Below are 23,745 nucleotides of genomic sequence, written 5' to 3'. Positions count from 1 at the left end.
GGTGAACCACGAGGCTCTGCCTCTGACAAAGGGTCAGCCCTGCTCAGTACCTGATTTATCAACAACGTAGATGGTCAGTTGAGTCTGATGCTTTTGACCTGAGCCAATAGCAAAGAGAGTGATGGAGACAGAGATGTTGAGGTTATTATTTGAAGGACTGTAGACTCTCTCCCTTTCTCTCTCTCTCTCTCTCTCTGTCATTTTTGTGAGGACACAGTGAGAAGGGTGCTGTTGTCAGCCAGCACAAGTGTTCTCATTGGAACCAAATTAACTGGCACTTTGATCTTCCACAGAAGCTTCCATAACTGTGAGAAGCAGATGTCTGTTGTTTAAGCCACTAGGTCTGTGATATGTTGTTACAGCAGCCTGAGCTGACTGAGGCACGGGCCATATTAATGACTGTGGATTTTTGGCAGTGTATAATAAAATAAAAGTGTGGAGGGGGTCTCTGGACCTCAGGTGTAGTAACTGCTGATGTAGCCTATTCTTGGGGTTCACCTTCTCTTTGTTCTGTTGCCCTGGATCCTTCTGAGTCATTTGGGCAACACCTCACAGTGACTATTGCTACTGGACCTACCAGGACTGGCCTGAGTTCAGGACACAAATTCATCTTCTATACTCCCCAAAGTATGAGGTCTAGAGTTCTTTTTTTTTTTTTTTAATGTTATTTATTTATTCATGAAAGAGAGAGAGAGAGAGAGAGAGAGAGACAGAGATACAGGCAGAGGGAGAAGCAGGCTTCATGCAGGGAGCCTGATGTGGGACTCGATCCTGGGACCCCGGGGTCATGCCCTGGGCCAAAGGCAGGTGCTCAAGTGCTGAGCCCCCCCAGGAATCTCCAAGGTCTAGAGTTCTGATGTGGTGTTAATCTCTTGGAATCTTCAAGCTAGCAGAGTCCACTATGGTGTGTATAGTAGGAGGACACTTTCTCTTGTGCTCTGAGGGTTCCAGCTTGTCCACTGCCTTGCAGCTGTGCTGCAGATGGCCTGCTTCTCAGGTGAACTTCTGTGAAAACAACTTCCCTTGTATCTGCATGAAGTGTTCTCCTAAAGCCTCAGTCAGGAGCTCATGCAACTGACCATGGGGCAGTTGTGGTTTTCCATACTCTTTTCTTGTCTGGTGCTGACCCCAAACAAACCCCAAACCAACCAAATGTAACCCAGCAAACCATCATGTCAAACAAATGCCCGTGGCTCCTCCTGCCAGTTGATGAGACAACCAGCCCTGTCCAAATGGCAGTTGAAGTTCAGACGGGATGGCTTGCTCTTGTAATCTTTTTACTGAGTGGATGTTGAGATGCAAATAGAAAATAAACTTCATTTTTCCTGCCACTAACCTTTTTATTCGGACTATGGGTTAGTCCTCTCCTTGCCCCTACATGACTCTCAGAGTTGCCTTAGAGTTTGATTCAATTACACTTAGTTAATAAAGAGCTCAAATAAAACTCCAAAGAACAGTCTCACTTCAGTCATTAAAATGTCTAGACCAGAGTAATAATCAAATTCAGAGATTGAAAATTAATGTTTCTTTCTGCTTGGCTCCAGAGTGAAAGTGTTTCCCAGTCTAAATTCAGTTCTCTCTCCGTCTCCCTCTCTCTCTTTCTCTAACTTTGTCTCTGTCTCTCTCTTTGCTATTGGCTGGTCAATGGCATCAGATTCTCTTGACCTTCTATTTTGCCCAGATAAGTCAGGTACTAGTCAAGGCTGATCTTTTTGTAGTGGCAGAGCCTGAGGCTGGTTCATCTGTGAAACTACTTCTCTAAGTTTGACACATAGGTTACCCTGGAATCTCCAATCAAGTCAAGAGCCTCTGCCCCATTCCCCATCCTCTGTGATTCTGTTTACCCTCCCACCATCTGGTAACCAAAACATATTTTCTGTCACCCCAGGGCTCTAGGATCCTGCTTCAGCATCCGTCAGCACAAGTGAATGACAGTTGCTTGATATTTCAAATATCACCGCCTAATCAAGCCACATCCATGAACTTCAGAGACAAACGTCAAGTTCCTTGGTGGTTTCTTGAAGCTCCTTCTGGTTTGCTGCCCTTACACTTTACTCTCCGCTAGCAACCTTATCCAAACTCATGTCCTCGGTCTCCCATAGAGGTTCTTTGGTATGGGCAGGACTCTGTGGGGCCTCACCTTGTCAGATAATCCACTGAGGATCCAGCAGCCCATTTTTAAAGAAGAATGTTTGGGGGCTACTTTTTGTTCCAGGTTTTTGGGTTCAGCTGAATCAATAATAAATGTCTCATTTTTAGCAATAATTCAAGAAAATTTGTATCAGTAGTAACTACATTTTTTTTTTTTTTTGAGAGAGAGAGAGAGAGAGAGAGCATGGGGGCAGGGCAGAGGAAAGGGAGAGAGAAAATCTTAAGCAGGTTTCAAGCCCAGTGGGAAGCTCAATGCAAGGCTCAATCTCATGACCCTGAGATCATGAACTGAGCTGAAATCAAGAGTGCCCCTCTTAACCAACTGAGCCTCCCAGGTACCCCAGTAACCGCATTTCTGACTGGAAGTTGTATTAGCTGCTACTATGTAGGACTAGTACAAAGGTGTAGAAGGGCTTTCTGAGGGACCAGGAAAAGTACCGTATGACTAAGGAACAATTTGGCAATGATTTAGAAACAATTTTGGAAAAAAAAATTAAAAAAAACAAAAACAAAAACAAAAACAAAGACAAAAAAAAAGAAACAATTTTGGAGTCTGCATGAGTATCTGTTTTCATGACTAATTATATGTATAATTACATTTACATGTAATACACATAATATTGATTGTATATGTGTGTATATATGTTTGTCTATACATAGAACTTTAGCACTCTATTTGGATCATCAAAATACATGGAGAAGTGATGGCTTATGTTATTGAGAACATAAAACATCAAAGAGAAGAACCTGTGGGTGGTGACAGGAAATAGAAAGCTTGTTTACTGGAAATTCAGCTGAAGGAAAAAATAGTGTGAAAATAAAGCACACTGTAGACTTCAAATTTGTTTTTTAAAATCTAAAATAAGATGTCTAAAAATTGTTCTATTTAATAGGGTTAGACTAGCATTATTTTGAATCATCAATATTTTCCCAATTCAATATTTTCCCCCTGTTCCTTTTATCCCATCTCCACTCCCATAGTCTCCTCGTGGAAGTTGTTGGACATCATGCTGTAATTTATATTCGCTTATTTAAAATAAAAGCCTTATCACACAAAGCAGGCAAAGAAAAATGAGTTGTATTATGCTTCTGAGAGTGCCAAATGCCCGATCAGCATAAAGAGAAAGAACTAATTGTTGTCTTAATGCATTTTGAGACATTAGTAGGTCAAGGAGTAAGACAGGGAGATAATTCAGAGCAGAGAACCTAATAAGGTTGCTAATGTATCTCAAAGGAGCTCAAGAAGAATGTGATGTGTTTTGAAAATATTGATGAGTTTTTACTGAGGATCCTTGCAAGTCTGTGGGCCTGTCTTATATGATCTAATGCCTCTACCTAATGAAAGAAGAATCCTACATTGCTAATGCAGTGAAGGCTGCCTGCTTAATACCCCACTGATTTTCACTGTCCAGTGAAATGAAGAACTACCTTTAGACTCAGCTTCTTATGCATTTTGGTTATTTAAAAAATGTATACTTGTATGTCTCTCATATCTGAGATAACTTTGTAAGCCTTTCGAATATGAAGCTAATGGAATAGAAATCAAGAAATGATGACAGGTTAATACAAATATATCAGGGCTAGGGACGCCTGGGTGGCTCAGCGGTTGAGCGTCTGCTTTTGGCTCAGGGTGTGATCCCCGTTTAGGGATCGAGTCCCACATCAGGATCCCTGTGAGGGGCCTGCTTCTCCCTCTGCCTGTGTCTCTGCCTCTCTCTGTGTGTCTCATGAATAAATAAAATCATAAATTATATATATATATATATAAAACTATATATATCAGGGCTAATTTATATATATATATACATATATATATATATGTATATATATATATATATATCAGGGCTATATCACAAAAGCCATTACAAAAGGGCTCAGATTTTATTTTCCCTCCACTTTTTGTAGATAGATAATCCTAGAGTAGAAATGGTGGAAGTGGAGAAATAGTTAAGAAAGAACACACTAACTTGTCCTTAAAAAAGGTTATTACTACTTAACTGGGAGGTTATAAATGATGTTAAATGGCTCATTATATTTTTTCAATGCTAGAATTACAAATTACCTCAATTATGCATATATTTTACAGTTGATAATGTTGATTCTTTGTATTCCAAAGTTCTGAAGAAATATTGGTGACAATTGAGACTTAGGATCATGTTTAAGTGAGGCTAGCTCAAAACAGAAACCAAGCCTCATGAGAATATTCTAGAAGTTTATAAGGAAAATATGTATTCCAGGAAAATGAACAAAACATGCTTAATCACGCATCCATTATGAGCATCTTAATTTGGACTCCTGACTATCAGAACTTTAAGAAGCAGATAGTTCTACCATCATTTCAGAGATCAGAAGGGGCAAGTCAGGCGCTTCCTTTGCAGCGAGTATAGAAAACAAGTCCTGGGGAAGCATGTGAGATGGTTACAGCAATGCTGCTGCATCTGTTGATGAAGCATTTCTGCGCCCTATTTCCTTAAATGATCATTTGATTATTTAAGTGCCCACATATTCATTCACCATTCATTCACACGCTCCTAGAAGGAATATTTCAGAAGCCACAATAAATTCCATTTTAAACATCACATTTCTGCATAAAGATTGGATTATAGAACAACTTTTTGGATGCTTTTCATTTTTTATTACATTTATGACTTTTATAATAAGTCCCCACATATATGAGAAGTAGATGTGGGTGGAGTGTGAGGAGATTCGGTGAACACTTGTTAAACACTCCTATAAAAGACATTGGCATAAAAAGGGGTGAAGGCACAGGGAGGAACAGTTTTTAAAAATATTCATTGAAGTCTCCTGTCAATCAAAGAAACTGAGATTGCTATTAGGCTTGCCGTCAAGGAGGTCCATCACACCAAAATCCTCATCCTTCTAATAATTCCAGAGTTCACGTCTTCAGTCATCATGATGGACCTCCACGTATACTCTTATATTTTTGTCATTCTGCTCTTTATCTCCCTGGTTTAACTATGTGTCTGTTTTTTTCTCATATGTCTTTCTTTTCCCAGGACTGATTTTTTTTTTTATAGACTCTCTGCTATTCCTTTCCAGTCTGCATTTTAAAACCCAAATTCAGATATGAAACACATCCTGCCGTTCCTGATAGTTACTTCCTCAAATAGCCCTTTCATCTTTACAACTTAACTGACATTTTCTGTCTCCATTTAAATCCTTGTCTCCCACTACTCCCCTCCCCAGTAGAATTAAATCTAAGAAATGCTACCTTACAGTAACCATTGACCTGGTTCTCTCCCAACCTTCTTATGGTTTACGAGAAAGCATTTTCTTTCTTTTCTTTTCTTTTCTTTTCTTTTCTTTGCTTTGCTTTGCTTTGCTTTGCTTTGCTTTTTTCTTTTCTTCTTTCTTTTTTTTTGAGGGGACAGTGATAAAAAATGCATAAAGCACATCACACTAAAAATTTGTATAACTTAGCATACATATACATCACTGATTCTAGTTGACATGAAGCCAAACCTCAACTTATCTTATAACCCATCATTTTGCCCTTCTAGGTAGTGACCTAATTGACCTGAGAACTTAGGCCCACACAAAAGCTGGCACACCTGCACATGAATGTTCATAGGAGTTTTACTCATAATTGCCAAAACCTGGAAGTCATCAGTATGTCTTTCAAAGGCAAATGGAGAAACAAATTGTGGTATATCCATACAGTGGAGTATTATTCACCAACAAAAAGAATGTACTATCAGGCCATGTGAAGACATCAATGACTCTTCAATGAATATAGTAAGTGGAAGAAACCAGTATTAGAATACTATATACTTTATGATTCCAGTTAGACGAGGTTCTGAAAAATACTGTAAAAACAGAAGCCAAATCAGTGGTGGCCAAGGAAGCAGGCCTTCTATCAGTTGAGTCTTGACATGACTGCAGCCTTATGGGAGACCATGAGCCCAAGGACCCAGCCAAACTGTACCAAGGTGTCTGACCCACAGCAACTGTGAGATAATAGATGTTTGCTGTTTAAGACACTAAGTTTGGTGGTTCCTGGGTGGCTCAGTGGTTTAGCGCCTGCCTTCAGCCCAGGGCATGATCCTGGAGTCCTAGGATCAAGTCCCATGTTGGGATCCCTGCATAGAGCCTGCTTCTCCCTCTGCCTGTGTCTCTGCCTCTCTCTCTCTCTGTGTGCCTCTCATGAATAAATAAATAAAATCTTAAAAAAAAACCACCAAGTTTTGAGGTAATTTGTTATGCAGCAATATAATCCTATCATACATTTTATATACCATTAAAACCAAGTCACCAGAAACAAAAAACAAAATGAAAAACCAAGTCACCAGATGAGCATCTGCTTTTTAAATTTATTTATTTATTTTATGTTTCTTTAGAGAGAGACAGAGACAGAGAGCAAGCAAGTGAGAGGGAGAGAGAATCTCAAGTAGGCTCTTCACCCAGTGTGGCCTTGACTTGGGGCTCAATCTCTTGACTTTGTGATCATGACCTGGGCTGAAATCAAAAGCCAGATACTTAACCAACTGCACCACACACATGCCTCAGACTTCTGCTTTAAATAAGAAGGATGATATTGAAATGTTGTGAAAATATTTTTGTCCTGAATCAATACATGTTAACAGTTATCTCTGTAAATAGGAATTTTGAAACTAGACACAAAAAATTTTATGTCTTCTGCTTTTCCAGAATGATACTTTTCTAAATGTACTATATTTCAAAGAGAATTCTTTGATACATGATCATTCAATTACACTTTCATGTGATTTTCCCCCAAATTAGTGCTGACTCCCCAGTCATTGAAGGAAAAAAAAAGAAAGATGTGCCCTTAAAATGAAGTAGGACAAAATAAATATTTGATTCTGCCTTCTGATTACTACTAGATGTGTCTACATTTAACTCTGCGTGGGGAACAGGTTTGTTTCACATGCTGCTAGTGGAATGGAAAGGAGAAAAGAGTGGTTCTAGATAAACAACAAACTGAGGAGGGAGGTGGGTGGGGGATGGGCTAACGTGTGATGGGGATTCAGGAGGGCCCTTGTCCCCCTGAGCCCTGGGAGTTACATGTAAATGATGAATCACTGAATTCTACTCCTAAAACCAATATTACACTATATGTTAACCAATTAGAATTCAAATAAAAAATCTGAAGAAAAATATAAGTAAAAGAGTGCTATTTAAACCAGAGGGAAAAATAAAAATCACGTAAAATTGAAGTTAAAAATGACAAGCTGTAATCTGTTTGGTTCCTCCCTCAAATAATGTTCAAAACTTCTCCCTCTATGGGATTCTCTTTTCCATACAAATGTGGCCCATTTCCTTTGCAGATATTTTCTTTTGCTAATATTCCCTCACATGCACGGATCAATCTTCACACCTACTCACACTCACTTTTGCCTTTTTTGGCATGTGCTCTGTTTGCCTGCCATATGTATCCAGCCCTGCAACATTTCCAGACCCAAAATGAAGTTTGAAAAATATCCTTCTCTGTATTTTGCATTTCTATGCCTTTGAAACTTGGCATCAATTTTCTCTATCAAAATCTGACTGATCTCTTTTTTCCCTTTTTTTTTCTTTTTTAAGGCTAATTAATTTTAAAGAAGTATTTCCTCCTACTTTTATCGTTTTTGGCCTAACTCTTGAGTTCAGAGAACACAAAAATATAGCAGAGTGTCAGAAATCTCTGTGTAGTAGTGTGAGAGCAATGCTGTCAGGTAGGTGGTGTCTTCATGGGACAACTGGGTTGGATCGGAAAGTTCTCGTCTCAGCTTTACAGCTGACTCTGTGTGTGAACGTCCCTTGGCTCAAGAAAGCTCCTGAGACTGGTGACCCTTTACTGCCACAAGAAGGAAGTTCTATCACATGGAAGATCTGGCTTAATTTGTAGTTAATAGAACAGTCCTTGGAGTGACTGCCCCCAAACTGAAAGCTGGTTTCCTAATTTATCTGATGACTGTCTCGTGGACACAACCACACCACCCTGCCCCCATTTACATCACCTGCCACGTCACAGACCAGGGCAATGGCTTCTGTGGTTTCTGCAGCTGAATCCTCTTTGTGCACGTAAACCTTCTCATTTTCTAAGATTTAGGTCAAGTATCACTTCTTTAACAAGTCCCACTGTTTACACCCACATTATCTCAACTTTTCTAATCTCTTGAAGCCGTAATTGTTTTCCTCATTTTAGCTTTTAATTATAGACTCTGACACAGGCTGGAACACCGTTCCTTCTCTCCTTTGCCTGACAAACACATTCTTGTTATGAAAGGCTCATGGCAAGCCTCACCTCTTCCCTGAAGTCATCCCTGAGCACTCCCACCTTTTACCACCCAAGGGAGTAAGTGTCCCCTGGACATTGCTCCCGTGGCACCATCTGCATGAGAACAGAGCATGTATCCCTCTGTTTGATACGATATTTGCCCTCTCTGCCTCTCCAGGACCGAGTGCGCTCCTGTCCAGGTAGGCACTTAATCACGTTCGACTCTGTCTTACGAACACCTAGCCCTGGGTCTGGACAAGTAAAGAAGCTCAATATATATTTGATGAAATAATAATGGTACGCACAGACAAAATAATGAACAGGTAAAGGAAGGAATTAGTGCCTTGTTATACATATCAAATAATTACCAACGCATATCAATGAACTCATTACATGTATCAGTTAATCAACTAATTATGTACAGGAACTAATCAATCGTGTTTATCAACTTAGGACCATCCAGTCAATTAATAATATCTTTCAATTGATTATGTGGACATTTATTTCTTGTTGAATAATTTGAGAAGAAAAAAAATAAGTGTATAAGATGCACATATAAACTCTCTTATTTAACTGAGGGGATTTTGTTTTGTATCCTGGATTGGACTGGATGTTTGTGTCCCTGAAGAATCCACTTTTATTTTATTTTATTTTATTTTATTTTATTTTATTTTATTTTATTTTATTTTTTATTTTATTATTTTATTTTATTTTATTTTATTTTATTATTTTATTCTATTCTATTTTATTGTTTTATTTTATTATTTTATTTTATTTTATTTTATTATTTTATTCTATTCTATTTTATTGTTTTATTATTTTATTTTATTTTATTTTATTTTATTTTATTATTTTATTTTATTTATTTTATTTTTTAGAATCCACATATTAGAACCTAATCCCCAATATGATGGCATTGGGAGGGAGGCCTTTGGCGGCACCCTCATGAATGGTATTAGTGCCCTTACCAAGGCCCTCTGGAGAGCTCTCTTGTCCCTCGGATCATATGAGAACACGGTAAATCAGGAAGTGAGATGTCCTCAGGTACAGAATCTGCCAACCCTTTGATCTTGGACTTCCCAGCCTCTAAGATGCTGAGAAATAAATTTCAGTTCTTTTTTTTTTTTTTTTTTTTTATAAATTTCAGTTCTTTATAAGCCATCCAGTCTATGGTATTTTTGTCACAGTAGCCCAAATGCATTATGGCACTCATATTTTGCATATTTTTAACGAAATGATTTTTTAATTAGAAATACAATGTACTCAACTTTAAGAAAGTTAGGAATGTAGAGAAGAAAATAAGCAAGAAATTATTGGGAGGAAAACTACTGATAAACTCAGTGCTTTACCTGATATACTTTCTTTACGTACTTCTCACGTAATTATCATCATGCTTGACCATTCTGTATGCTGTCATTACAATGGCGGCATTATTCTCAACATAGCAAGTGGTCACAGGTGAACTCTACTGAAATCCACCAGCCAAGGATCACAACCTGTCTATGTGATGCCAAATAAGCCTGATTTTAGTCCGCTGAAGTGAGGGAGAGTCCTCTCCAGAGGAACCGTAGGGGTCTCAAGGGGAGGGTTCTGGCAAAGGACTAATAAAAGATGGGGGCTTATGTTGGGTGATTTTTCAGGCCATTTCTTTTCTTTTTTTTTTTTTAATTTATTTATGATAGTCACAGAGAGAGAGAGAGAGAGAGAGAGAGAGAGAGGCAGAGACACAGGCAGAGGGAGAAGCAGGCTCCATGCACCAGGAGCCCAACGTGGGACTCAATCCCAGGTCTCCAGGATCACACCCTGGGCTGAAGGCAGTGCTAAACCTCTGAGTCACCCAGGGATCCCTTCAGGCCATTTCTAAATTGGATATTTCAGAATTCAGGGGTGTTACAGAGATTGGCTGTCATGGCAATCATTTCCTGGAGGTGAGAAGATCGAAAAAATGCTGGCCGTCATAGGAGAAGTAGTAGTCACTTGGGTTAATACAAAGAGGGATTTCTGTAGTTGTTTGATGTGGTCACAGCCACACCCCCCTGATGAGTGGTGTTCTGTGTGTGCTGTTCATGATGGCCTACTACTTACTTTTCAAAAAGGATTTATTGATTTATCTATTGAGAGAGAGAGAAGGAGAGAGGAGACAGAGACAAAGACAGAGAGCATAAGAGTGGGGAGGAGCAGAGGGAAAGAATCTGAAGCAGATTCTCTTGAGCGTGGATCTTGGAAGTGGGGCTCGACCTCACAACCCTGACATCATGACCTGAGCCAAAACCAAGAGTCGGACACATACTCAACTGTAACATCCGGGCGTCCTGATGATAGCCTAGTTCTAACAGTGTGCTGCCAGGGCTGATTTTCACTTTCTGAAAATATTTACTTATTGTAGGGCTCTTAGTTTTTCCATTTTTCAATTCTATGAGTGGTATGATGAACACTACTATACATATAGCATTTTTTTTTTTTTGAATAGGCTCCCAGAGACGTCTATTTGTATCAACTTGTGGTCATTTTTCTTTTGATCTTTCCCTATTATCATTCTGATCCTGCCAAGTTGCCATATACCAGATTGAACGATCAGTTGAAGTATCAATCTGATACTGTACCTCTACCATTATTGTGATTTGTACACTTTAAAGATGACTTCTTTAATAGGCAAAATGGAATATAAATTTTTAACTTGAGTTTCTATAATTATTTGTGAGATTGAATTTATTTTATATGTGTCTTTATGGGTTGCATTTACTTTTTTCAAATTATCTGTTCATGTTCTTTGTCAATTAGTCCGTTGAGACCTTATATTTCTTTTTTTTTTTTATATTTCTTACTGAGTCCATATTATCTCTTCAAGTAATAAGCTGAAAATGATTTTTATAATCTAGCCAAAAATAATTTTTAGAATATCAAAAATTACATATTGTCCAATTGGTCAATATTCTTCCTTTGAACTTTTTAGTATGCTCTTCATATTTTCTTTCTATCCTTCCAAATTTGACTCTATGATCAAATTGAACTTCTTAATCTACCTGAAATTATTTTGAAAAATGGTGAAACATGAATCCCTAAAATATTATCTATTTAATTTCCCATCATGCTTCATGTTCATTTTCCCATACAGAATAGCATCTTTAGGCAGACTTTCATATATGTGCTGAGACTAAAACTAAATATTTGATATTTTTAGAATCAGTGTGTTGGTAGGCAAAATAAATAATTCTGTCAGGGCAAAAATTTCAACTATTGGCAGAAATCACAACAATAGATACTATAAATGGATGGATGGATGAATGAATGAATACAAAACTAAGGGATATTATTATAAACATACAACAAGACGCTAAGGCAACGTTTCTGAGTCACATGCTTTTCTTTATAAAATTAGTACATTTAAATTCCCCAAATAAGACAACTGTGTTTTGCTTTAAGCTGCTAAATTTGTGGTCATTCTGTTTGCAGCAATAAAACATGTATTAGTTTTCTGTTTTCCCAAATACTTTTTGTTGGAACACAACTTAAAAAACAAAAGACACGTCCTGAAAGGAGGGCATGCTTCAGTGATGCATGTATCTTGAATCTTTTTTAATGCAATCTTGGTTTAAGCTAGCAAGGTAAAATTCTGGACACCAAGTATATTCATAAATATTTATTGAATGACATAATCCACAGTAAATGTTACTATTTCAGCCCTTTGTCTTTCCCAAAATGGACTTACAAAATTAAGTGAATAGAAATAGAAGAAACTCCTAAAATGACTTAGAGTCTATTCCCTTTTATTGGTTATTTTGCACTGACTTTTATATCTGATTATAGGTTCAGGTAAAAAGGGAATGTAGCCAATAAGTTATATATTTTATGTTACCGTCCAGATTTCACTTTAAATATTTTAATAATTATTTTAGGCATTGAAGCACTTGTAGTACATATTATTTTAAATATTGAGGCCTGATGTCCTCGAATACACACACCAAAACACGTGCGTATTATGTACATATACATGTAGTTTTATACCTGAAGCATATGTACACTTACCTGTGTGTTTAACATTTATGCCTGCAGAATATATTATAAAAATATGTATTTAACATCTATACCTTCAAAAACATAAGCCATTTATGTCCTCTGATGTTGAAGGCTAACCCTCACCAGAATTCCTAGCTCTTCATATGATGCGGTTTATTCACTTATGACAACGTTGTAACATCAATCATGTCCTGCGGTAGCAACTGCAGCCATTATGCTGCCCAGTACTTTCCCTGTAATTATTTTTCAAGTCATTTCCATAGTATTTTTAATGCCACTATCTGGAAGCAGAAATAAATTAATTCCATTTTCAAGGGCTTTAAGAAATGTCACTTTATTTTGGGTTGAAGTCACTTCTGTATGGCTACCTTTGTCAGAGGCATACAATGTAGCATTTTTTGTTGTGTTAAGATAAGGATTTCATTGTTGCAATCTAGGGAAAAAATACTATATGACAGTGAAGACTTCTTTTTTTCTTTTGGCATGGAAGGGGGTGGGAAACAGCAGCCTTACCATTCCCTCCCCCATATGTTTCAACTTTCACGTCTGTTTTGCCATCTATTCCATTAACGTCATGATTAATGAAAGTCTCCAGAATTTTAAATACCTTGAAGAGGAGCCAACGCCTGCTCCTTGGAGGCTACATTTAAAATAAATAACAATAAAAGAGGGTGATCCAGGCTTTTGAAGTCTTTAAAGACACTATCTCTGTGATCTCTCTGGCACTGGTGCAGAAAGAGGACAGCATTTCACATTTCTGGCAATACTAATGACAACACAGAAACTGAAAGCAAGCATGAATTTCTGGGAGTAGCATTAGGATGCAGAGCTCCTGCTGAGCTCACCAGATCCTTGCTCTGCACAGCTGCCTTCTCAGCTGGGGGTTTTAAATCAGCACAGTGAGAAAAGATAGCAATGACCATGATGCATCTTCCTCACTATGAGAAAAAGGTAATGTTCAATTAACGCTTCAGTTTTCTGTTTTCCGACAGATTCATTTCTGTCTTGTGTGTGTGTGTGTGTGTGTGTGTGTGTGTGTGTGTTTTGCTTTGAATCTTTTTTTTTGTTGGTGGTGTTTCTTTTCATTTCACGGAATAAAATGCTTACCCTAAAAATATCTTTGTGCTTGCAGTTATGGGAGAAGGATTCTGAACTTCTCATGGCTTTGCTGAAATCAGTAAGAGTTGGAGAAAGGAGAGTGCTTTTAAAAAAATGTATACATGCACACCCGCCGGATATTAACGTGTGACCATGCTCACTTAGCTGTGCTTGCCTGTGACAATAAAACTATCACAATGGAAAGAGTAGAGCCTGTTTTAAAAGTATTTCAATGAGTGCAACCTCTGATGTGTTGGGAACAGCTACGTTTGCTGTTGTGTTGTAGACCGGTGTTTACCATGGTGTTTGTTAATGGGAGTCTGCTTTAAGGCTGGTCTCGGTACTTATAAGAACAATAATAAAAAGAGTGAATATCAACAAAGCAACGCTTTTCATCTTCCAGCCATAAAGAAATGTATTATCTTCATTTTTACTCGTTACAGATCGTGTTTACAATGGCACACGTAGAAATTAGCCAACATGATCTCATAGAATCCTGTTCTCCTTACAGTTATTTTGTTCCATGTTCTTACAGACAAGCCTACAAGGGTTCTTAGCTGTTTGTCTGTTTGTTTCTCTTTGAGAACAATTTATTTTTCAAGCCCAGAATGATAGGAGAAAACAAGCTATGTGATACGTGGACATGTGCATGCAGGTGTGAGTGTAGGCTTAACCGACTTGGGTCTTATGAATTTCCTCTCAGGTTTTCATTAGCCTTCTGGTTGGAAAAATCAACACTTTTGAGCCTGAATAATATTCTTAAGAATGAAGTTCAGAGGTTGAGTGCTCATCGGAAACAGGTCAATTTAGTTTCCTTTTAAGGTTTGAACCAAATATGTGATAGCTACCACGTTAGTAATCACGCCCTATAAAATCTGGTCAGCAATTTATTTTGTAAACATGTATTATGTGCCAGGCACTGGGCTTGGCAACAAAAAAGATAAGCATGTGGTTCTTACTCTCAAGACATTTATAGCCTAACTCTTTTGATCAATGAGCTGTTTTCTGAAGAAGGATCTAATATTTAGCTTATTGCTGTACAACTCACGTTGGAAGTGAATTTTGCAAAATCTATTTAATTTCACCTCAAAGAAGAATAACACTTGCCTAGTAGGTCAATGATGTACAAGGGGTTAGTTTTTACTTACTGAGGCAACAACTATTTATTGTACAATTGTTGACTCACAACATCGTACCAGGCACTGTTGTAAACACTTGGGAGAAAGCAGCAAACAAAACAGAGTCTTTACCATGGAGCTTGCATTCTAGCAGGGACCCAGGATGCAGAGGTAGCATAAACTTTCTCGCTTGTTTTCAGAACAGCAAAGGGGCAAGAGTGCCCTCTGGGTTGAACTTACGGATTTAATACAATAACAATTTATCCGGTCTACTTGGTTTTCATATTGAACTAAGGTGACCCAAAGGAAAAGAAAGAACTTCTGCAAATGCTCATATGCACCTTCAGAATACTTGGAAGTGACTTTAAAATCAAGCAACAAATTGTGTGTTGTAATATTGTTCTGTGTTCAGAAGACCATGTAAAAGTCATTTCACGTTATTCACACAGTGTAGTGATTTTTAATTTCCTGATGCTCCTAAGTAATTATTAAGTTCCTTAACAATACTTTCCCTGGTATTTTCTCTTGACCCACCAACTGGCAAAATACACAGATTCTCAGTGTCCACTGAAATTGCTGTATTGTCCCTGCTGGCCTGGTGTGGCTCTAGCACCAATGCTCATGAGCGTGTTCTGGGATTCCACCATGGAAGGCATTTGGAAAACACTTATGTCCACTCTCTTTCTCATTTTGGATACCTCATTCTTCTATTTTAAAATGGTAGTAGAATATATTTTCCCTACTTCTTTGGTAACTTTCTTGGCATATATCTTTTCTTTCCTGATTTCTATCTCATGTCTCTATCTATCTATCTATCTATCATCTATCTATCATCTATCATCTATCTATCATCTATCTATCTATCTATCTATCTATCTATCTATCATCTATCTATCTATTATCTATCTATCTATCTATCTATCTATCTATCTATCTATCTATCTATTATCTATCTCCTATCTGTCATCTATTTATCTATCATCTATTTATATATAAGGATCTAATTTCTTTTAGCTCAAACTCAAGTATTTCAAATACATTTCTCCATTGTTATCTCTGTTGTAACAGTTGAAAGCTCCAAGTTTTTACATTCCCAGGCTCCTGCACCATGAGAGTGGCCATATTGCTTAGTTCTGGGCATGGAGACATGAGCATAGACTTGCAAATAAGTCTGTGAAGGATTTTGTTCACCTGATGTAAAGGAAAGACATGTCTGGCATGGCTCCTTCTCCCTTTCTTGAAGGCAGAATGGGAGGCTGAAAGCATGTGCTTTTGTGACCAGAAGGAGGCAGCTATGAGGAAATACCAAGACAATTTCAGGGATGCTGGTCCTGCCATGCTAAAACAAGCATGGCTAAAACAATGCCAGCTGCCCCCCTCAAGACTCCTTGTCATGTCAGAAAAATAAACCAATATCTATTAAGTCATTCTCAATGGTGTTTTCTGTTATTTTTAGTAGAAGCATTCCTAACTGATACTGCACACATAAATAATTTATTAGAGAGAGTTAAAGTTGAGCATTGCATTATAAAATAGAACATTTAACAATAAAGGACAAATGCAATTCTCATCTTCAAGAATTTTATAGGAACATTTTATGTAGTAAGCAAATAGGAACCAAAAGTCTTTCTGATATTCATTTAAGGCCTGACACCAATATGCACAGGGCTTTTTTTTTTCTTTCTTCAGTTTCTTGGTGTTTATTTTCTCACATGGAAAACAAGGGATTGCATTATTTCAAAGGTTCATTGGATGCCTAAATTACTAACCTCATTAGCATAAAATGTATTTTGAATCTATGGATTTATAATGCTACTTGTTGAATGATATTTTCAAATTTGTATTCTTTGGATACTCTGGACATGAAAGAAGTTGTACTTTTACTCTTCATTCTTAGGATTCTGTACATTTTACATCAAAAAAGCTAGGTTCTGAGTATGAACTTTTGATATGCCATTATTCACTCTCTATAAACTAGTTTATTTAGTTATTTACTTACTAAAATTAGCATAAAAATATCTAGAAGTATATTTTAGAAAGAATTATCCCCAGCACAGCTCTACAACCTCAGTAACTTTCCCCTTTTTTGAGTACAAAATCCAGACAAAATAATTCACCTAATATGAAGGTTTGTCTGATGCACTAGGTTTTCTAGACTTTTTGCGACATGACTGCAATTGTATGAAATGGACATTAAAAAGTGTCATTGATTGCAAGAAAAACACTTTCAAATTGCTTTGGGGAGGCATAAAGCATAACAAATAAAATGTTATCAATACCATTTAAAAGAATATATAAGCAATGTGAACTAAAGGTGAATTGATCATAAAAGACATTAATTTCAAGGTCTATCTTACTTTTTTTCATTTCATCTTACAATAATATAGGGTTATGAGAGCTGATCAAATTTCAGTTGCTCTCACCTAGCTTTTTTTTTGCGGGGGGGGGGGCGCTAAGATAGGTTGATGTCTAACTCTGATTTGTAATTTGGTAGATACTGGAAACTGAGATGTACAAAGAGGCTGCTTTTAGAAATAGAGAGACTAGGTAAAATAGAGACTACCCAGAAAGCAGAGACCTGATAGCAAGCAAAAAGCTTTCAATGTAGAAAACGACCCAAAGAAAGAACTAATGAATGAAAGTAAAAGGGAAAGATGTGTTTGTATGTGTGTGTCTGGGTTCGTGCGTGCACGCACAGGCAAGCCTGTAGGATAGTCAGGGAAGGAGAACGTAAATGAATCAATAGAGAGGTTGTCTTTCCTTTTCATGAGATGAGGAAACTCTTGCCAGATAATTATCACCATCTCTTGTTTTCCAGAGGAATATGCAGCCCATGAACCGGAGAGCCGATCTGGTACTTAAAACTGAGGGCTCCTCGCTTTCTTTGAAGCCACAGAGCATCTCTGGGTGGTAGTCGGGTATCAAACAAACAGAGATGCCTTTTTGCACATGCTGGAAGCAGTCACCCCTGTTGCCAAGGAAACATCCTCAGGCGACAAGGGTCACCTTTGGAGACAATTGGAAGACTTCAAAAGCAGATCAATAGAGAAACCCAAGACCTGAACTTCCTCGCTCATGTTGTCTCTTCTGTTAAATGTCGTTTGCAGCAAACACTTGCTTGTGTGATCACTATGAACTGGGAAGTGGGAAGGCAAAATCGACTGTGTAATAGTACGTCCAGCGCAGCACGTCTGAGCTGTGGTCCAGGAAGCCTCGGGTTTGGGGAGAGATGTTGTAAGAGGGGGAATGAGCAGGACCAACAGCCTAATGAGGGACTGGCATCCAGGTCAAACGAGAGGAGCTGCCTGTGATGCTTTCTTTGAAGAAAAGATCCAACTCATTAAAGAAATACAGATTCTTTGCTCATACGAGCACACGTGATTGTACTTTGTGCAAATCGGTGAAATTTTCATTTTAATTTCGGCAAACGTTTTGTCAGGTATGACGTTTGGACAGTTTTTGTGTCAAGGACGCACAGTTGCACTCATTCATTCATTTGCTTGTTCTTCTACCAACTGTCTGTGATCCCACACCCGGAGCTGGGGCTACTCTGGAGATGAGGACTGATGAGCAGCCAGTCCCCGCCTTGGAGTCTGGGGACTCCGAGTGGTGAAGAAGGTAAACGCAGAGACAGTGGAGGCACTGGCAGAGGGAACAGGGAGGGATCCTGGTAATTGCCTTCAGGAACGTGCGGGAAGGCTTTTGGGGAGACCCAGCGCTTTATCTTAGCCTTGGAGGACGGAGGCGCCTTGAGCAGGGCACCCAGCACCGACAGGACGTTCGGAGCAGAGACAACAGCAAATGCAAAGGGCAGAGATGGGAAGAACAGATTTCTTGGGAGTTCTGTTGACCAAAGGTCAGGGTGCACCGAGGACATGAGGCTCAAGAAGGAAAATGGGCCTGGATCATATAAAGTCCGTATAGAATATGAAAAAATTTATACCCTAATGCTAGTTTTCCAGATTTTTCCTTTCTAACTTTAGGGATAGCTAAGGGGCTTGCCTGACCCTACGACAAATAGAGCTCTAATTAGCTAGGTATTCTTTTCTCTCCCATTTTGCAATCCAATTATTTACGAATACCTCTGTGCTTTCAGATGGCTTAAGGAATCGGAACTTATGCGACTGTTTATTGTCTGAAGCAAGAATCATGAAATCTAGGGATAAACCCTCTTGCTATTAAAACTCACAATAATACTTGATTTATTGAACTGCAAACGATGGAACTTGAGTAAGCGTTAGGATCACCTCCACTTTCAAAGTAGCTAGGAGAATTAAGCCGTCAGTAGCCAGCATTTCCAAAATCATGTATCTGTCTTTTTTTTTTTTTTTTTTTTTTTGCCAGAAAATTCAAATGTGGCAAATGTCGAGAGCTCTTTGGATGACTAACATGTTAGATTGCACACTGAAATGTACCTTGTTAAGTCTGCCTTTCTGAGGGACAAGAACGAAACTTTGTGTTTAAGAAAATTTGGAGGGTGGGTATGTTTGAGAGCTAAAGCTTTTTGGCATCATTTAGGCTAGCCACCTGTTCTAGCCTGCATTTGCTGCATAAATTAGATGCTCTGGGGAGAGTGTATGCAGCTGATTGGTCTGCCCTGTTACCAAGGCAACCATTTTTCTCTCTGCTCTATGACTCTGAAAGGGTTCATAACCCATTAGTGCTCCTTTGAGCAGGAACAAGAGAAAATTTCTTTTTTTCTTGCCTTTCTTTCTTTCTTTCTTTCTTTCTTTCTTTCTTTCTTTCTTTCTTTCTTTCTTCTTTTCTTTCTTTCTTTCTTTCTTTCTTTCTTTCTTTCTTTCTTTCTTTCTTTCTTTCTTTCTTTCTTTCTTCTTCTTCTTCAATTTCTTTTATAAATTTCTGGTCAAGATGATGGGATTAGTATAATTTAACAGATACCCTTACTGTATGATTTATTCAAGCAGTACATTTTCCAGATGTTTGAAAGAACTTAAGTTTAAACCTAAAGGCACATAAATCACGGCTGAAAGGAGGGATGCTAATGATAACTAATTCTTTTAAGAATGGAAGATATTTTCAATCTCAAGTGGAGTTCATCTGAGGTAATATATGTAAAAACAAACTCTCTGCACTTAGTCTAAAAGGCAGTGAAAGAGAGGCTATTTTCCCCAAATTATTTCATCTATTATTCCCGTCAGGGTTTTCTCACTTTGCAGAGGTGACGAGACATGAACGAGCCATAATTTAGCAAAGGCTTTATCAGATTCATGGAGCCATAAATTCCGGGGAGTAAGTGATCATTTTCTGAATGCCAAAGGGCTGGGGGCCCGAGGAGGGGGGCGGGAACAGCTGACCCCAAACCGTGGTAGTGCCAGGAAATAAGCACGGATTTTCAGCCACAAGTCCCGTATAGACCTCAGCCTATTAGTTTTATTCTATTTTGTAATCCACGTTTTATCTTTCCTCTCCAACTCGGTATGCTGTCCCTTTGTGTTCTAAATCTTCATGCATTAAGAGACAAAACACAAACAGTAGGCCTCCCCAAACAGATGAATTCCTTCCACACCTACCCGGCACCAGGAATGCTCATTTTTTCCCATTCGCTTCCTTCCTTGTGTCCACTCAGTGAGGCAGATGATGTCAGTTATCCTGTCTTGCGATTGAGTGGACGGAGACTCGAGCGGATGACATACCTTGCCCAAGGTGGCCGAGGGGGCACTCCCTTTGATTCTAGCTGACTCTAAAACCATGCTTTCCCACTATGCTCTAGTGTCTCTAAAGCACTAGCAGGGCATGTCCTTTCTGAACGTTGAAATCTTGGGGAGAAAAAACCCAATAGAATATTAAAACATCTAAATTAAGCTTCTTGGAGGGCTTCTACTTCTCTCATTTTGGATATTTTTCAAGAGTAGAGCACAACTTCAGGCTTTTGTACATATTAAGAGGGAAGTCTTAATCAGACATAGCAAATTTCTTTGACACTGTTTTTTTTTAAGATTTTATTTATTTATTTGACACAGAGAGAGAGAGAGAGAAAGAGCACAAGCAGGGGGAGCAGCAGAGGGAGGATCAGACTCCTTGCTGAGTGGGCAGCCCAACATGCGACTCCATCCCAGGACCCTGAGACATGACCTGGGCTGAAGGAAGGCTGACACTCAACCGACTGAGCCACCCAGGCTCCCCCTTTAACACTTCTTTTTATTATCATTCTATAAATACTAGAAAAACTGATTAAAATTGAACTTTACATGCTTATCTTGGTACTACCTTGTCATTCTTCGCAGCGAGGACCCCTACGATCTCTGTGAGAACTTAGGCTCACTTGTTGATCATGGACAAACCTTAATGCAATTAGATTTCTTCTAATTTTTGATTTTCTACAAATTTTGATCCTACATTCTGAGATCTCAAAGCTGGAGGTGATATTTTCAAATAAACAGTTCTTTAATAGATACAGGAGCATCTTAAGGTGGGACCACACCATGAATAGGCCGTTTATAAAAGGTATAGTCTTCAGTGTCCAAAAAAGGCAGGGCAAATATTTTATCCTCTGCTAAGTGTGTTGTGACTGATCCCTGCTGTGGTTAGTGACTGACAAGCACTCCACTAGATGATCATAAATAAGCAAGAAGAGCACAAAGATATTATTTTCCGGGAATAGGGGGTTTTGGCAAAAGGAGAAAATGCATACTTTAATTTGCTGCAAGCAAGATGGATTTGCTTCTTTCCCTCCTATTTCTAGCATCAATTTAATGGTTGAAAGTTTCCCTGAAGAATAAGACAATTATTTACTATCTGGAAAAGAATGTCTATTTGCATGTTCAGAAATACCTTTATATATTGCTCCCGTTACCTTCTTGCGCCGTTATCTAGATTAGGGTAAAATGCTATTTTTATGCTCCAAATACTATGCTAATGTGCCAGTTCACTCAAGAGGCTTTCAGCAACCACTTATGTTCTCCCCTGTGGCAGGTAGTCTGGTAAGTGCTGGGGACTCAGGGAGGAACCTGCTGTCTCTCTCCTGCGTGAATTAAGCTTTGTGTTGCAGGGAGACGTCTACCAGACAGTCGGTGGAGTGAATGCCCTCAGAGTCATGCCCTTGTGGATTGAGAGGCACAGCAGAGAGTTTCAAAACACGGAGTTTCTTCCAGCACCTTCTCACTCTTCACCCTCATTCTCCCTCAGGTCTTAGATGCTGAAGACTGCCCTTAGCATGTACTTTCCTGTTTTCGGCCCAGTCTTTGGATGTGTCACAGAGTGTACGTGCATGGTTAACACCTTGATTTTTCTCAATTCTGATTTTCCTTTTTGCTTGTGGTACAAGCAAATTGAACATGGCTCTTCTGGAATGATTTTAATTGTCATCATATGGTTACTTCTCTCACTGGGATAATCCTGGCACAATTCTTCCAACACTACACTTTGATTATGTACCTGCTGGCAAGCAAACTTCTAAACCGTTGACCTATCCATTGACTCCAAGCGGTGGTGTGTGTCGGAAACATTTCTTCCTGAAGGATCCTCTCAAGGGACGTGTTTGCACTATAGCTTCACCTAACACATACCTTGTTTTTTTTTTTTTTTAAATTTTTTAAAGATTTTATTTATTTATTTGAGAGTGTGCATGAAAGAGCATGAGGGAGAAAGAGAGAGAGAGAGAGAGTGCACAAGTGGAGAAGGGGTAGAAGGAGAGGGAGAAGCAGACTGAGTAGGGAGTCTGACATGGGGCTTGATCCCAGAACCTTGGGATAATGACCTGAGCCAAATGCAGAGGCTTAACTCACTGAGCCACCCGGGTGCCCCTAACTTGTTCTTAATCAAACGCCACTCTTCACTGGTATCTGCCCATCCCTGTTGAGTGTTTTCGCAACATGTAAATCAAGTTGCATGATGCCAACTAGAGGCAACAGCACCAACCACAAGAGCAGCTAGCTTATAGTCACACAGGTCAGCAGGCACCTTCCACTGATGTGGAAATCGACAGATTCCTGGACTCCGGGTTTATTTTTTTGTTATTTTAAATCTAAATTTCAAGCATAAGAAATCATATTGAACATATTATTCTCAAGCTTATTTTATTCCCAAGTAATTTGAAGAACTTTGGGTGTATTCTGCTCACAAAGGAAATTCAGTGACATCCCCTGGACAGTCCAAACCAAACCTCCAAAAGGAAGGAAACCACGGTTGTGGGAGGTCAAAAGCAGCAGCTCAACTCCACTCACACGGCCACTTGTCTCTGATTGTCACTGTTCCACTTTATAAATTCCTAAGGGAGAACATATGGGTCTAGGTCGGGTCATGTATCTTTACAACAGACTCAATCAATCATAGCCAAAGAGACAGGTGGAATTGAACACAAGGGGATGATTCCGAGGGTCCCAGCTCCCCAGTCTATATTCTACAGTTACACTTGTCTTTTCCTTATTTTTCTTGAAAGGACCTAGATTCCAAATAAAAGTGCCTTGCCGACACTGACCATCCATTTGTTTGACTCAAGTCTCAACTACTAGCCAAGGGCTATTTTCTGAATCTTATCTCTTCTTTCTTTGAATCATCCTAACAAATTAACCTCTTCTATTTTGTCTTTCCTTTCTCTTTCCTTTTGGGTGATATTGAGTTGCCATGAGTTTCCTTAAATTTCATTAATCTTGATCTTTCTTGAAAATAATTCTCGCTGTCTACTTGATTATGTCATCCCAGGCTTCTACATAACAACTCTCTTGATACAAAATCATGTCCGTGTAGAGCACTTGTGGTTAGTTTTCTAGTGGCTCTGGAGTGGACCCTTGAAAAGTTCAATCTTGAAGGTAGATGGCATGAAAACAGGTATGGAAGCATTGGTAGTACAGTACTTTTAGGGGACATTAAGAGCACGGTACGTGTGTAGATATAAGGGCAGTTAAGTCTGAAAAGGTGAGAAAAAGTCATGACAAATTTGAAGTCAATAATAATTCTGTGAAGAATTTAAATGGGGAATGACTTGAGTCGATATGTATATCAGGAGAAAGCTTATCTTGGTGTAAGGGTTAGAGGCCATTTAAGGGTTCTTGGAATAAATAAATACAAAGAAAGTCTACACCAACGTAGTGGTAGTGGAAACAGAAAGCAGAGAACAAATATGTGAGATGTTTAAGAAGCAGATTTTTTTTTTTTTTTTTAAGA

The 23,745-nt window shown here is 38.6% G+C and overlaps 1 long non-coding RNA gene across 1 annotated transcript; it reads left to right on the top strand.

Moving 5' to 3' along the window:
• Positions 1-12,903: 12,903 nt before the first annotated feature.
• LOC140632730 (uncharacterized) lies at positions 12,904-20,838 on the top strand. The gene is made up of 2 exons (XR_012030422.1): positions 12,904-13,357; positions 17,441-20,838. It is a non-coding gene; the product is annotated as an uncharacterized lncRNA (long non-coding RNA).
• Positions 20,839-23,745: the final 2,907 nt, after the last annotated feature.

Source organism: Canis lupus, chromosome 4, assembly GCF_048164855.1.
Source record: "Canis lupus baileyi chromosome 4, mCanLup2.hap1, whole genome shotgun sequence".
Lineage (NCBI taxonomy): Eukaryota > Metazoa > Chordata > Mammalia > Carnivora > Canidae > Canis > Canis lupus.
Note: the sequence above shows the minus strand (reverse complement) of the source record. Positions and strands in the feature narration are given on the sequence as shown.